The sequence below is a fragment of the Schistocerca piceifrons genome, chromosome 1, assembly GCF_021461385.2.
Source record: "Schistocerca piceifrons isolate TAMUIC-IGC-003096 chromosome 1, iqSchPice1.1, whole genome shotgun sequence".
NCBI classification, from domain to species: Eukaryota; Metazoa; Arthropoda; class Insecta; order Orthoptera; family Acrididae; genus Schistocerca; species Schistocerca piceifrons.
In genome coordinates, this window is record NC_060138.1 from 966427912 (window position 1) to 966441833 (window position 13922).

The window sequence follows — 13922 nt, forward strand, 5'->3', positions numbered from 1 at the left end:
TACTGATAACAGGCAGTATCGTCACCAGCGATAAATTTTTCCAGAAAAGAAATGTCCACGTTTTTTATTTCAGCCAAGTAGTGGCAGCCGTCCACGCGTCGTTGTTATTTTGTGGACTGGCAAGGTGTGTGGGGCAACAAAGAATCACTTCTCTCTTCTTCAGAACTTTCTAGGGAATGTCTTCAGTACCTGACTTAGTGACGTTCAGTTCATTGCTCCATTGATATTTGTCACACAACAACACTGGCGCACTGAGGCCGCGCGTTCTCTATTTAACAGTCACTGCTGACAAATGTCTGGTTGAATGCACATATGTTGTCTACAGTTTTTAGTTCAAGCTGCCACTGCAATTACTGCGTTGACTTTACTGATACGCCAATCCCGCAACTTTTTGGATGTACGGTGTCTGCTGTCGAGGACATCTCCTGAACATCCATAGGAGCTGCGGCAGTAATCATAGGCACCGTGAAAGCTTAAAACTATGTGAGCACTGTGTTCCGGACGATCAACATCCCTTCATGGTTGATGTCTTCCCGATGGCGATGATATCTTCCAGCAGCATATGTCACAAGGGCAGAATGGTGCTACAGTGGTTTCATGTGCACGATAGTGAACTCTCGGTGATGTGTTGGCCACAAAATTCGCCTGATCTGAACACGGTGGAACACATCTGGGACTCCAGCTCAGCACACACAAGCCGCTGGCACAAAACGTACGCCAGCCACGGTGGCCGAGCGGTTCTAGGCGCTTCAGCAGGGGACCGCGCGACTGCTACGGTCGCAGGTTCGAATCCTGCCTCGGGCATGGATGTGTGTGATGTCCTTAGGTTAGTTAGGTTTAAGTAGTTCTAAGTTCTAGGGGACTGATGACCTCAGATGTTAAGTCCCATAGTGCTCAGAGCCATTTGAACCAAAACGTACTGCGGGGATTACGTGATCTGTGCGTAAAGATTTAGGTGTCACATACCGCTGGAAACCTCCAAGGCCTTATCGAATCCATGCCACGCAGAATCGCTGCTGTTTTTCATCTCAACACTTTATTAAGTGTGTGGTCAAAATGTTTTGTGTCATCATTGTATGTTGCATTGTGGTTCGCAGTTTTGTCCACACTCGAGATGAAGCAATATTTGAAGTTACGTATAGTGCGATGTTTTTTAAGATACAGAATCTGGCTCGACTGGAACAGTTTTCTTCTCCGGTGGAGGCAATGTGTGAAAATCTCTGTTATACAAGGTGTCCCACAAAGGGTTTGACATTGTTAGAACATTAATAACCGAGGAGTGCTATACATTTCGTTATTATTGTACTATATAACCCGATACAATTGTGATTATGTGCTACTCTCATTTGTTTTCCTGTTGTTTATTTTCAGTTGCCAGTAGCTACACGTAAATAACAAAGTGCCTGGAAACTTGTATTTGGAGCAAAGAAAGCAGATTTTAAACTGTTACTGGAAATGCGAAAACATCAAAGAAGTGCAAAAAAGATGGCGGGCAAGCTGCGCATGAATCACGTGTAAGAAAATCTAGTGTTCACCACATTTTAAAGCAAGGAAAGTGGAAGCCCCACATTCTCAGGTTCTTTCGCACGATCAATAAGGACGATCCGGGAAGGCGCCTCGAATTTTGTGAATGGATTTGGGACAGTGATCAGCTGACTGATGTCATTGTTTAGTCTGATGAGGTGTCGTTAAAACTGAATGAAACCATCAATCGCAATAACTGTGGGTACAGGCAAGAGATAATCCCCTTGTTATGGAATAACGAGCAGTTAATCTTTCGGGGTTATCAATTTGGTATGTCAGAAGACTCGATGGGCCATTCTTTTTTGAAGGAACAGTGGCAGGTGTAAAGTTCCTTACAATATTGCGGGAACGAACTCTACCAGCTGTTCATCAACTGTGTCGATATGAAGATTTTTTTTCCCTACAACAAGACGGTGCAGCGTCACATTACCGATGTGACGTGCAGCAATTCCTGCATGAAGAATTTGTTGAGAGGTGGATGGGCTGAGGAGGAAGCGTCGAGTTCAAAACTAGATCTTCAGATCTAACATCTTTAGACTTCTTTCTATGGGCAGCCCTGAAGGATACCGTGTACGTCACAAAGCCACGCACGTTGGACGACATGAGAGGGGCGTTTATGACTGCTGGAATCCATTCCAATGGCAACCATAACACACGTGCGTCAATCGTTTCCGCAGAGCTGCAGACTCTGTATTGATGCCAATGGAGGAGATTTTGAACATCTTCAACGGCAAAACATGATTATAATATCGTGATCATTTATGTGACTTAAAACTTCATAGTTTCTGTTCTTTTTGTTCGAGTTAGTGAAGTTCAAGAAGTGTACACCCCATTGTGGAACATCCTGTATAGTCTACATACGAAGGCTGATGGACAAGACTGAGCCTGACTTTTTCACTCCATTACTCCATTTCAGTGTTTACATGGTATTATTCAAAGAACTTCCCTCCTGTCTGAATGCTCTTTTTATAGCGTCTCTGCCACTCCTCCAATAGATGGTGCAGGACATTCTTTGTCAGGTCCTTGAGAATCGGCTAACTTTTCTTGAGCACTACTTCTGAGTTCTCAAATCGAATGCGCTGAAGCTTTGCCTGTAGTAATAGGAATAAAAAAATCATAGAGTCCAAGATCGGCACTATAACGCGGACGTGGTACACAGGTCATGTTGAACTGAGCCAGAATCTGCATGACTTGATTTACGACGTGAGACCGCGCTCTGTCATGATGAAGTCGTCACCCAGTCCGAGAAAGTTCCGGTTGTTTCCTTACAATGTGCTTCCTCAGTTTTGGCAATACTGACGCGCAGCAATTTGACGGGGAACTGCATGCGGCTGAATCATTCCATGACAGCCAAAAAATGTGATCACCACTACTTTCGTTTGCAATGGAACAGCTTTCGCCTTCTTTCGTGTTGGAGAACCTGGCGATTTCCACATTGTGGTTCAAATGGCTCTGAGCACTATGGGACTTAACTTCTGAGGTCATCAGCCCCCTAGAACTTAGAACTACTTAAACCTAACTAACCTAAGGAAATCGCACACATCCATGCCCGAGGCAGGATTTGAACCTGCGACCGTAGCGGATCATAATGATGCAGCCATGCCTCATCACCGGTGATAACCGGTTCAAAAAACGCATCCCCTCCATCAGCAAAGAAAATTTGCGAATTCTTTGCTTCGGGAGTCAACAGACGTGGCACCCAACGGCACAAACGCTGGTGATGTGATCATGCATAGTCATGATCATACATAATCGTAATGCCACTGCCATATCAAATTCTCGCCACTTCACTGAGGTCAAGTAAAGTTATTCGCAGATCCTCAAGGACAGTCACAGCAGCTGTGTTGATGCTGACTTCAGTCACAACGGTAGCCGAAAGAGCAGGCCCACCTTTCTTAACACAGACTAGTCTTTGAAGTCATTGAACCTCCTAAACACTGTTACATGAGGTAGTGCATCCTCACCGTACCCTTGTTGCAGCTTTTCGTACATTTCAGTGACTACATGGTTTAAACGAACACAGAATTGAGTTGCGCCTTACTGCTCTTATCGCGTCACTTGCGACATGCAAAGACTATCTACAGAATGGAGCATTACTGCGAATGTACTGATGTGACAGTGCAGCAGCCAATAGGTATTATACATAAAATTCCGCTCTTTTGAAACATTAATGACACAGGCAGTGAACTATCACAGAAGCTACAGGAAAAAATCGATCTTTGTTGATCGACCCTCGTATTTCATTCCACGCTTCAGCCTTTCTTTATTTCTTTGCACAGTCAGGTGCCACACTGCTGGCCGACTTCGCACTTCCCCGACGGAACTCTGCGTCGAATGTAGCCACTGTTCTCTCTATCGTCAGACATATTCAGGAAAACGTTTCCTGTACGGGTAACTAATGATAAACAGCGGACAGAAACAATGGTAACGCTGACCTGACAACGTGTATCGAAACTGTGCGCGAAGTGAGACGCACCGGTGGCAGAAAGCGCCCATCTGCCTTCCGTCCGCCTGGAGGCTCCGATTTCCCCATCTACACAAGCTAGTCAAGCTAGTGAAGCCTCCCCCTGGTAAAATTTATGAATTACTGTGCTGATAAACCTCTACGTTATTTGATTTTCCAACAGCTGAGCAAAACCGACTGTACTCAAACATTTCTCTCTTTACTTATTCTGATCATCACTAAACTGACACAGAATATTTTTAACGCAACACAATCTGACTTTCAATAATCCCTACAAAAGAATGGCCCTGACTAACAATAACCTATACCTGTCATGAATCACTTACCTCACAAAAATCTTCGTTACTCGAACTACTGCAATACAGCGAGCGCCAATACTGCCAGCTAAATAAAAGATTCTAACTACTGGAGGCAGTAACTACTGATAGGCATAGTTAGCAAATGAAAGATTTTGATAGAGAACAAACAACGTATTTACCTTAATAGTGTTCAAAAGTCATAATATGTCAGTTCATGACATCCAGTCTTACAAATTTACTGTCTCTGATGGACACACGCCCAGATCGTCCGTTCTCAAAACTCTGCCATCTCTCTCCCCACATCCACCACTGCTGGCGGCTCACCTCCAACTGCGCAACGCTACGCGCTGTTCACATCCAACTGCCCAACACTACAATAGCGAATATTACAACAATGCCAACCAGCCACAGACTGCACACAGCACAGCCAGTGATTTTCATACAGAGCGCTACGTGGCGTTACCAATTTAAAAACCTAAACAGCCTACTTACACTAGTAGCGGCAATTCCCCAGAGAACCCACACGAGAACTACAGTGCCCAGAAGACAAAGCTCTGCGTCTCTCGTGTGAAAGGACGCGTAAGACTCTATGTCGAGCGAATCGCTTCGGCTCTCTGCACCTGGATGCACGACCTCGCTCAGACGAACCGCCCAGCCTACGCGCCGCCCAAACCGAGGCGTAGTTCCGAATTCAAGGCGACTAGTGTGGGCGATCGTGTCCCTATGCAAGGAGGGATGATACAACTAATGAAACTTGGCGGCGGAAGAAGGCAGGATCTATTAGTTAATCAACGGAAAATGGTTGTTTTATACGTAGGACGATTAGGCGTGAGATTCTAAGTTACAGGCGTACGTTCGCTCGTGTATCGCGCCGTGGCGCAGATTTGAATGTTCGCTGCCGAGGTCACAGATTAAAAGCGCTAAGTCACAGAGAGATGGCGCCGAGGCGTATAAAAATCGCCGCGGGACCCCACGAGTGGGCGTCGTGAACTCTAGCCGGAGTAAATCACGGCGGGACTCAATTAATTCGCGGCTCATCTACGCCACGGAGAACCTGCATCTGCATACACGCAAGTGTAGGCGTACTGGCCGGACAGCTCCTAATACTCACTGTAAATTCGTTTCCGTCCCCGGAAAGTCTTTGAGCATAGTGGTACACCTCGTCCAGAAATAACGAAGGGGCGCCAAAAGAAGTAAACCGTAGTTTCAAATCAGCGCAAGAAAGTGAAATATCTGTTCAGATCCGTTCCCGATCTCTGCTGAAAACACTAATTTCGCTTTGTCTTTGATGTCGGCTGAACGGTTCGCCTGACCGAGGTCGTGCACCCACATGCAAAGAACAGAAGCGATTCGTTCGACACCGAACCTTGTATGCAATTTCACACGACAGGCGCAGGAAAAATGCTTGAAGTCAGGGTACCACCAAAATAATACGGGATCGCTCCATCGCTCGGACAAGTAAAGGCCCTGTTTATCGGCATTTTATTTGTCATTAGAACCAAAACTCTGTTTGAAATTGAAACTAATTGTCGCATGAAACATCCTAGGAGAAGTTTTTGTTTTGTGCGATAGCACCAACGAAGTTGAAAGTATCTTGAGAAACATCTGAATAAAGCCGACAGTCAGGAAGAGACACCAGGCAACTCCAAAGACGTCCCTCGGAATCGGCATAAACAGAAATTTTGAAGTTCGTAAATATAGGTTAAATTTGGACTCGCCAGTGATAAAACAGATGCCATGTCCTTTGCTGTGTAGTGAGTTCTTGGGTAACATACTCACCAAAAGTAGTCCATACCGTCGTGAAATTGTGCTTGTTCGAGGAGGATATGCGTCGTATGGGTAATACCAGTATTTTTAACAAAAAATTGGATAGTTAATTATATTTGTAAAATTATGGACTTCTTCAGTGCTTTGACGTAAATAGGCCTATGTATCGAATCTACAAACTGTCATGCGTTCCACTCAGGAGCTGCTTTAATAATTGACTGAAGTGTCAGTAGGTTCTACGTTTGCGCCTCAGTTAGCCACATAGTCAAAATATGAAATACGTGCAACGTGATCTGTAACCCGATGACGAATGTGACTTCCACGAGTATTGTTTACTAAGGTAGAGTGTTGTTTCAGGATAAGAATATAGATGCAATAATTGCTCCCCGTACTACAATTGTCGGAGGAAGATCGAATGGCGTCACTAACTTTTTTTTGCATTAACTTCTCACATACCTACCGGTCATAATCTCTAGAATATGTTTGAGTATCTATCTGTTGAAGCTGTTCTCCAGAATTCTGTTTACTATATTCTGCTAATGTGATGAAGCAGATAAAAGAAAGAATGAATGAATGAATGAATGATTAACGTTTAGAGTCCCGTCGATGCCTCGGTCGTTAAAGACGAAACATTATATGGATGAGCAGAAATGACAGAGTATGGGTCTGGCTTCGTTGAAGAAAGCAAACAAACTTATCCTACTTTCTCTTTTGCTACTCGTCTTGGAACGTTCCTTTTAACCGTGCCTCGGGTATCCGAGGCTCCGCGCGGAGTTACACTCCTGGTCCTGGCAAAAATCCATTTACTGTTCGTGATGTGCAGCGCGAGAGACAGATTACGCGACGGGTGCACCGCGGATTTCACCGGAAACGTATTGGCGGACTGCTACACTTGTAACAATCAATTCAAGTAATGCTCACGAGCCTTTCTTCGATCTGCAAGACAGGGCTAAGCTTTCCATATTTCCACAGTCAGTGTAACTGAAGACCCTATAACTATTTAACTGCCTTCAAGTGATAATCCGAGGTTCGACCACTGGACCGGAACACGCTCGCCGAGTTCAGCGCACCACCTCCATCTGGTTACTAGCAACTCGTACCCATAATCACAAAAAATTGGACTAGATTTCAAAGTCAACATGCCAAACGTCACGCAAAAACATTAGGCTCAGATTTTGCGAGGAAACTCATGAAATTGACTGGTACCAATTAGTCCTAGCCAAGTGCGTCAGTTTTATGCAATAGAAACTCCAGCTCTTTAACGGGTGCAAGCTCCGCTATAGGCCCCTTCTTAGCGAATAAGATCATGCCCATTAATGCAAAACAACACTTGCCGAGAAGAAACAGGAAACTGCCTAAGCAGAATTCGACGCACACGCCCAGGAACGCAGTTTAGATTGCTTTGTAGACATTTTCCGTGTCGGAAACGTAACATCGTTTATCACGAAGGATCACTAACTCTAGACTTCCGAAGAGATAACTACTTTAAAACACCAACTTCGCCACAGAGGGCCACCACCTCAACCCGACGAGTACTCTCAGCAGCTTCCTCTTATTTCTTGAGATTCAAACCGTTCTACGAAATTACTTAACTTCTAAAGTTTCCAGCCAATTAGAACCGGGAGGCAGAATATAGACATTTCCAGTGGCCCTTTCCTGCTCTTCCTTCTAGCACTCCTGAAAGGTGCTACCTTCAGCCAGGAGTTCAGTAGTTTCTCTGCAAAGTCGAAAAATGCAAACCGTCGCGGGGAAATCACTTGACTTGTAGCCGGCATCGTATGCTCGTACCACAACCCATTTAGGAGGATTAGAGATCTCCAGGCTGATGAAATCATCCTCTTCGCAGAAACCAAGCTTGTAGTAGGCGCATGAAGAGCGCACAGGTGCGTCTGGAAATGAGATGTTACAATAGGTACCATACAAGTCTTCAAATAAACTGCTTCAAAATGTTTTGATCCACCTGCATATCTGTGAAGGGTGTAGGCTTGTATTGGAGGCGAGGAGAAAATTAAGTCTCATGAACTACAGTGAAAACATTAATATGAAATAAGAACAAGACACTGATCAACGTATAGGCAAATACTGACTTTCTTGACGAATTTCACTGCAGAATTCTTCACTGAATATCAGCCTACCAAAATGGTCGATGTGTGGCAGCGTTTCAGCAAGTTTCTTACTTGGCAGCATTTGGGGAAGTTCACATATATCTCGAGAAGAATTCATCAGGCAAAATAAGGAAAGTTTGTTCAAAAGTATACATCTTTCCTTATACGTGAAATCAAAATCTTCTGCTGGGTAATACTGAATATCGTGCTGCTCCACTCCACGCATTGCAACATATGTGCATCAGCCATGGCATGCTGTCCACAAAGCCATCAAGGCGTTGCTGCTCAAGCCCGTCTCTCTCCCAGGGGTCACTCACTGAATGAGGAATGCTTCTGTGCTGACGGCCTGCAAGTTTCAGGTAGTCCTAAGTACACTCAGTCGGGCTCATGTAAGCAGACCCCGCTGACCTTTCCTTTTGTCTGATTCCCGTCTCGCGCTGAAGCGTGAAGTGGGTGCTATGTGCTCATATACAGAGGAGTCCAAAAAAGTGTTCCACTGTTTAAAAGTTCGTAACTTGCAAACTAATTGACGGAGTTGTCTCATTTTTGGTGAAAGTGTAGCTTAAAGTCCAACTTAAAGATATCACTGTAGGTGTTCGAAATGGTCACCATTAACATCCACACACAAACGATGCAGCCGAACTGCAGCACGAACTACTGACTGCAACGTGTTCAGTTGGATATTTGTACATGAATGTACAATGGATTCTCGAAGTTCATCCAATGTGCGTGGCGTTTGTCGATAAACGATGTCCTTTAGTGTTCCCCACAGGTAAAAGTCCAGAGGAGTTAGGTGTGGGTGAACATTCCACAGCACCTCTACGGCCTATCCATCTTCCTGGTAGGTTTTCGTCGAGATACGCCCTAACAGGCTGGGGCACCATCTTGTTGAAAGTAAACTCTTCCGTCTCCATCCAAGTCCCGGATGGAAGGTAAAATGGATGTCTGAAGCTTCTGAAGGTACACCTTACCGGTAACTGTGCCGTCAAAGAAGAATGGCCCAATCAAGCCCCGGTAAGACAACCCACACCACACGTTTTCTCCTGGAAAATTCACGGCTTTGTCTACATGGACGTTCGGATTTTCGGCGACCCAGTAGATGCAATTGTGGCGATTTACTGTACCACTGAGTTTGAACTGTGCCTCATCAGACCACACAATGATCTCTGCAAACTCTTCATCGTTACGCACCATGTTAGTAAACCACTCGCAGTACTCCATTCTACGATATGGGTCGTCCTCGTTCATTGCGTGTAGCAATCGTGGGATGTAACACTTCCACTTTGCTGTCTTCAAAATTCGCCGAACACTTGAGCGACTCACTCCAGTTTCACGGGCACACTGTCTCACAGACTTCTGTGGTGAGCGAGTGAATTGTTGTAACACATGACGGAAGTTAGCTGGACTTGTTGCTGTTACAGGTCGTCCAGATCGTTGCTTGTGTACATCTTTAACACAGCCTTCGGCTTCAACTTTGTCTCGAATGCGACGAATCGTTAAACGTGTCGGTGGCGCTGATTGATACTCATTTCGCCATTGGCGTTGAACCTCATTAATGTTTTCGTACTTAAAATACCACTTCAAAACTGACTTCCTTTCATCGAATGTAAGCCTTGCGCCAGCCATGTTTACTGGGGTAACTAGCTGCAACTAAGAAGAAAACACTGACTATCTGGCGACTCTCATCTGACAAAACAAAACAAAACAATACAACGCTTGAGTGGCGATTGCCGGAACTACAAACTATTACACTACCAAAGATGAGACAACTCCGTCAATTAATTTGCCAGTTGTGGACTTTTAAACAGTAGATACATTTTTTGGAGCCCTCTGTATTATCGTTTTAAAAGACGGACCTGTCACTGGAACTCTGACTGCAGGTCTGGGCAGTAGGTTGGAGGATCCTGTGGCGATACTGCACAGCCCAAATCTCCCTCGATTAGAAAGAGAAGGAGTCAACATTTGAACATGATACAACTGTGCTACCTCCCTATTCAAGCCATGGGACCGCGAACTTAAGTCGTGTATTCGTACTGGGCCGCCATCGTGCTCTTCTGTAACGATACTCAGACTTCAAACAAGTCGTGCGCTCTTCAGTGAAGAATACCACGGATCCCGAGTCCATTCCAGATGTTCCCTCGACCAGCTCTTTGTGTAGCACAGTGATGGTCGAGTACTGTTGTTCGTAATGGACACCTAGAAGCCGCATTGATCGTGTGAAGACAGCTGCGTACTGTTTTGGGCTGAGGCAGCCATCCTGGTTGCGTTCAGAAAGGCAGTTAACAGTTGCACTCCCTTCGGAGGTTCTACGAGCCATATCTGCAAGTAGCGGACACCAGCAGGTGTTACCCAGCGCGGGCGACCACCACGTTCAAAGTTTTATGCATCACAACTGCGGGTGAAGGTTTGAGGTACTTCAATGTAGTGTACGCCATCTGGAAGGACAACGCCCCGTTCTGATAACCGTTTGTGTGCTAAAGTGACAATTTGTCCTCGACCTAAGCTTGAAAACGAACTTTCGAGGCATATTGGTTGTACATCAGCCGCATTGTCCTAGTCTCGAATGAGACATAGCTAGCCCTACTCAACTATAAAGGAAATGTAGATTTCCTTTTACCTACTTTACACAAGGGAGAGTACATAGTGATTTTCTGTCGTCAATAAAGTATTGAGAAAGAGATTTTCGATAAAATAATTAAAACCATCTAGTATACAAGCTACGTGGTTGTTTGGGCTCGGTATTTAGACCCATGAAAACATACAGTGTATGCTCAAACGTCTTTATGGGGAAGATCTACATCTACATCTACATGATTACTCTGCAATTCACATTTAAGTGCTTGGCAGAGGGTTCATCGAACCACAATCATACTATCTCTCTACCATTCCAGTCCCGAACATCGCGCGGGAAAAATGAACACCTAAACCTTTCTTTTCGAGCCCTGATTTCTCTTATTTTATTTTGATGATCATTCCTACTTATGTAGGTTGGGCTCAACAAAATATTTTCGCATTCGGACGAGAAAGTTGGTGACTGAAATTTCGTGAATAGATCTCGCCGTGACGAAAAATGTCTTTGCTTTAATGACTTCCATCCCAACTCGCGTATCATATCTGCCACACTCTCTCCCCTATTACGTGATAATACAAAACGAGCTGCCTTTTTTGCACCCTTTCGATGTCTTCCGTCAATACCACCTGGTAAGGATTCCACACCGCGCAGCAATATTCTAACAGAGGACGAACGAGTGTGGTGTAAGCTGTCTCTTTAGTGGACTTGTTGCGTCTTCTAAGTGTCCTGCCAATGAAACGCAACCTTTGGCTCGCCTTCCCCACAGCATTATCTATATGGTTTAAATGGTTTAAATGGCTCTGAGCACTATGGGACTCAACTTCTGAGGTCATTAGTCCCCTAGAACTTAGAACTAGTTAAACCTAACTAACCTAAGGACATCACCCACACCCATGCCCGAGGCAGGATTCGAACCTGCGACCGTAGCGGTCTCGCGGTTCCTGACTGCAGCGCCTAGAACCGCACGACCACTTCGGCCGGCATCGATGTGGTCTTTCCAACTGAAGTTGTTCGTCATTTTAACACCCAGGTACTTAGTTGAATTGATAGCGTTGAGAATTGTACTGTTTATCGAGTAACCGAATTCCAACGGATTTCTTTTGGAATTCATGTGGATCACCTCACACTTTTCGTTATTTAGCGTCAACTGCCACCTGCCACACCATACAGCAAACTTTTCTAAATCGCTTTGCAAATGATACTGGTCTTCGGATGACCTTACTAGACGGTAAATTACAGCATCATCTGCGAACAACCTAACAGAACTGCTCAGATTGTCACCCAGGTCATTTATATAGATCAGGAACAGCAGAGGTCCCAGGACGCTTCCCTGGGGAACACCTGATATCACTTCAGTTTTACTCGATGATTTGCCGTCTATCACTACGAACTGCGACCTTCCTGACAGGAAATCACGAATCCAGTCGCACAACTGAGACGATACCCCATAGGCCCGCAGCTTGATTAGAAGTCGCTTGTGAGGAACTGTGTCAAACGCTTTCCGGAAATCTAGAAATACGGAATCAACTTGAGATTCCCTGTCGATAGGAGCCATTACTTCGTGCTAATAAAGAGCTAGCTGCGTTGCACAAGAACGATGTTACTGAAACCATGCTGATTACGTATCAATAGATTGTTCCCTTCGAGGTGATTCATAATGTTTGAATACAGTATATGCTCCAAAACCCTACTGCAAACCGACGTCAATGATATAGGTCTGTAGTTCGATGGATTACTCCTACTACCCTTCTTAAACACTGGTGCGACCTGCGCAATTTTCCAATCTCTAGGTACAGATCTATCGGTGAGCGAGCGGTTTTATATGATTGCTAAGTAGGGAGCTATTGTATCAGCGTAATCTGAAAGGAACCTAATCGGTATACAATCTGGACCTGAAGACTTGCCCGTATCAAGCGATTTGAGTTGCTTCGCAACCCCTAAGGGGCTTCTAAGAAACTCATGCTAGCAGCTGTTCGTGTTTCAAATTCTGGAATATTCCATTCGTCTTCCCCGCTGAAGGAATTTCGGAAAACTGCGTTCAATAACTCCGCTTTAGCGGCACAGTCGTCGGTAACAGTACCATCGGCACTGCGCAGTGAAAGTATTGACTGCGTCTTGCCGCTTGTGTACTTTACATACGACCAGAATTTCTTCGGATGTTCTACCAAATTTCGAGACAATGTTTCGTTGTGGAACCTATTAAAAGGCATCTCGCATTGAAGGTCTGTCGAGACAAGTTAGCCTCTGAAGATGTCTGCCTCGGTCGGAGACGAAACGCTGGCCCAGAAAACTGTCTTTGACGACGACCAAATGCCTATAAATGACGTGTTTTCTTTTCTTTTCGAGCAGTTTACAAACTGACAGATTGTATCGTACTCCAGTTTATGCTGACTGCCTGTTGTGCGCGGGCCGAGATGTAGTGTGGAGATAAGTGGCCCGGGAGTGCGGCGTCTGAGAGCGGCGGCTGGCCGGTGGCCGGTGGCCGGGGCAGTCTGGCGCGGCCCGTGCGGCGCCCGGCGTGCGTGTAGCGGGCGCTGCGCTGGCCGGAGCCGCGCGGCGCGGCGCGGCGCTGCGGGCCGTGGGAACCCGGGCCCCGCCCAGCCCGTCACAATTTCACGGCGCGAGGCGAGGCGAGGCGAGGCGAGGCTGGGGCCGGCCGGCCGCCCAGGAGGCGCGCGGCGACACGGCGCAGAGGCCGACGCCATCTGCCGCCAGAGGTAGCCGCCTCTATCCACTTACACGACGCAGCTCTTTTTTTTTTTTTAAAGATCACATCTCACTTTCGTAACTCTCTCCAAACGTTCCTTACGTCTGTCACTCAGAGCTCATGTGGCGTAGTGCGAAGACATACTAACGGCTGCTGCCAGAATCCACGCACTCTTAAGCCGTCGTCACACGGACCGTGCTGTCGAACTGTTGTGTACATAGTTCCGCGTAGTCAGCGCGTACACAACTTTCTCACTAGAGCGCGCCCCGCTAAGCACAACAGCGCAGGCGCAGCGCTCGTCCGTCTCCGCACTACGAGATGGCGCTGTCTTAGAGACGGACCAAATTCTGCTTCCGCCGATCCGCGTATTAATATGCAACGCAGCCAATGAGATTGCTGCTAACGTAGAACCTTTTCTCCTCGCGGATCACACTCGCGCAGTGATACCTGAACGCGCGAGGTATTATAACGAGTGTACAGACCT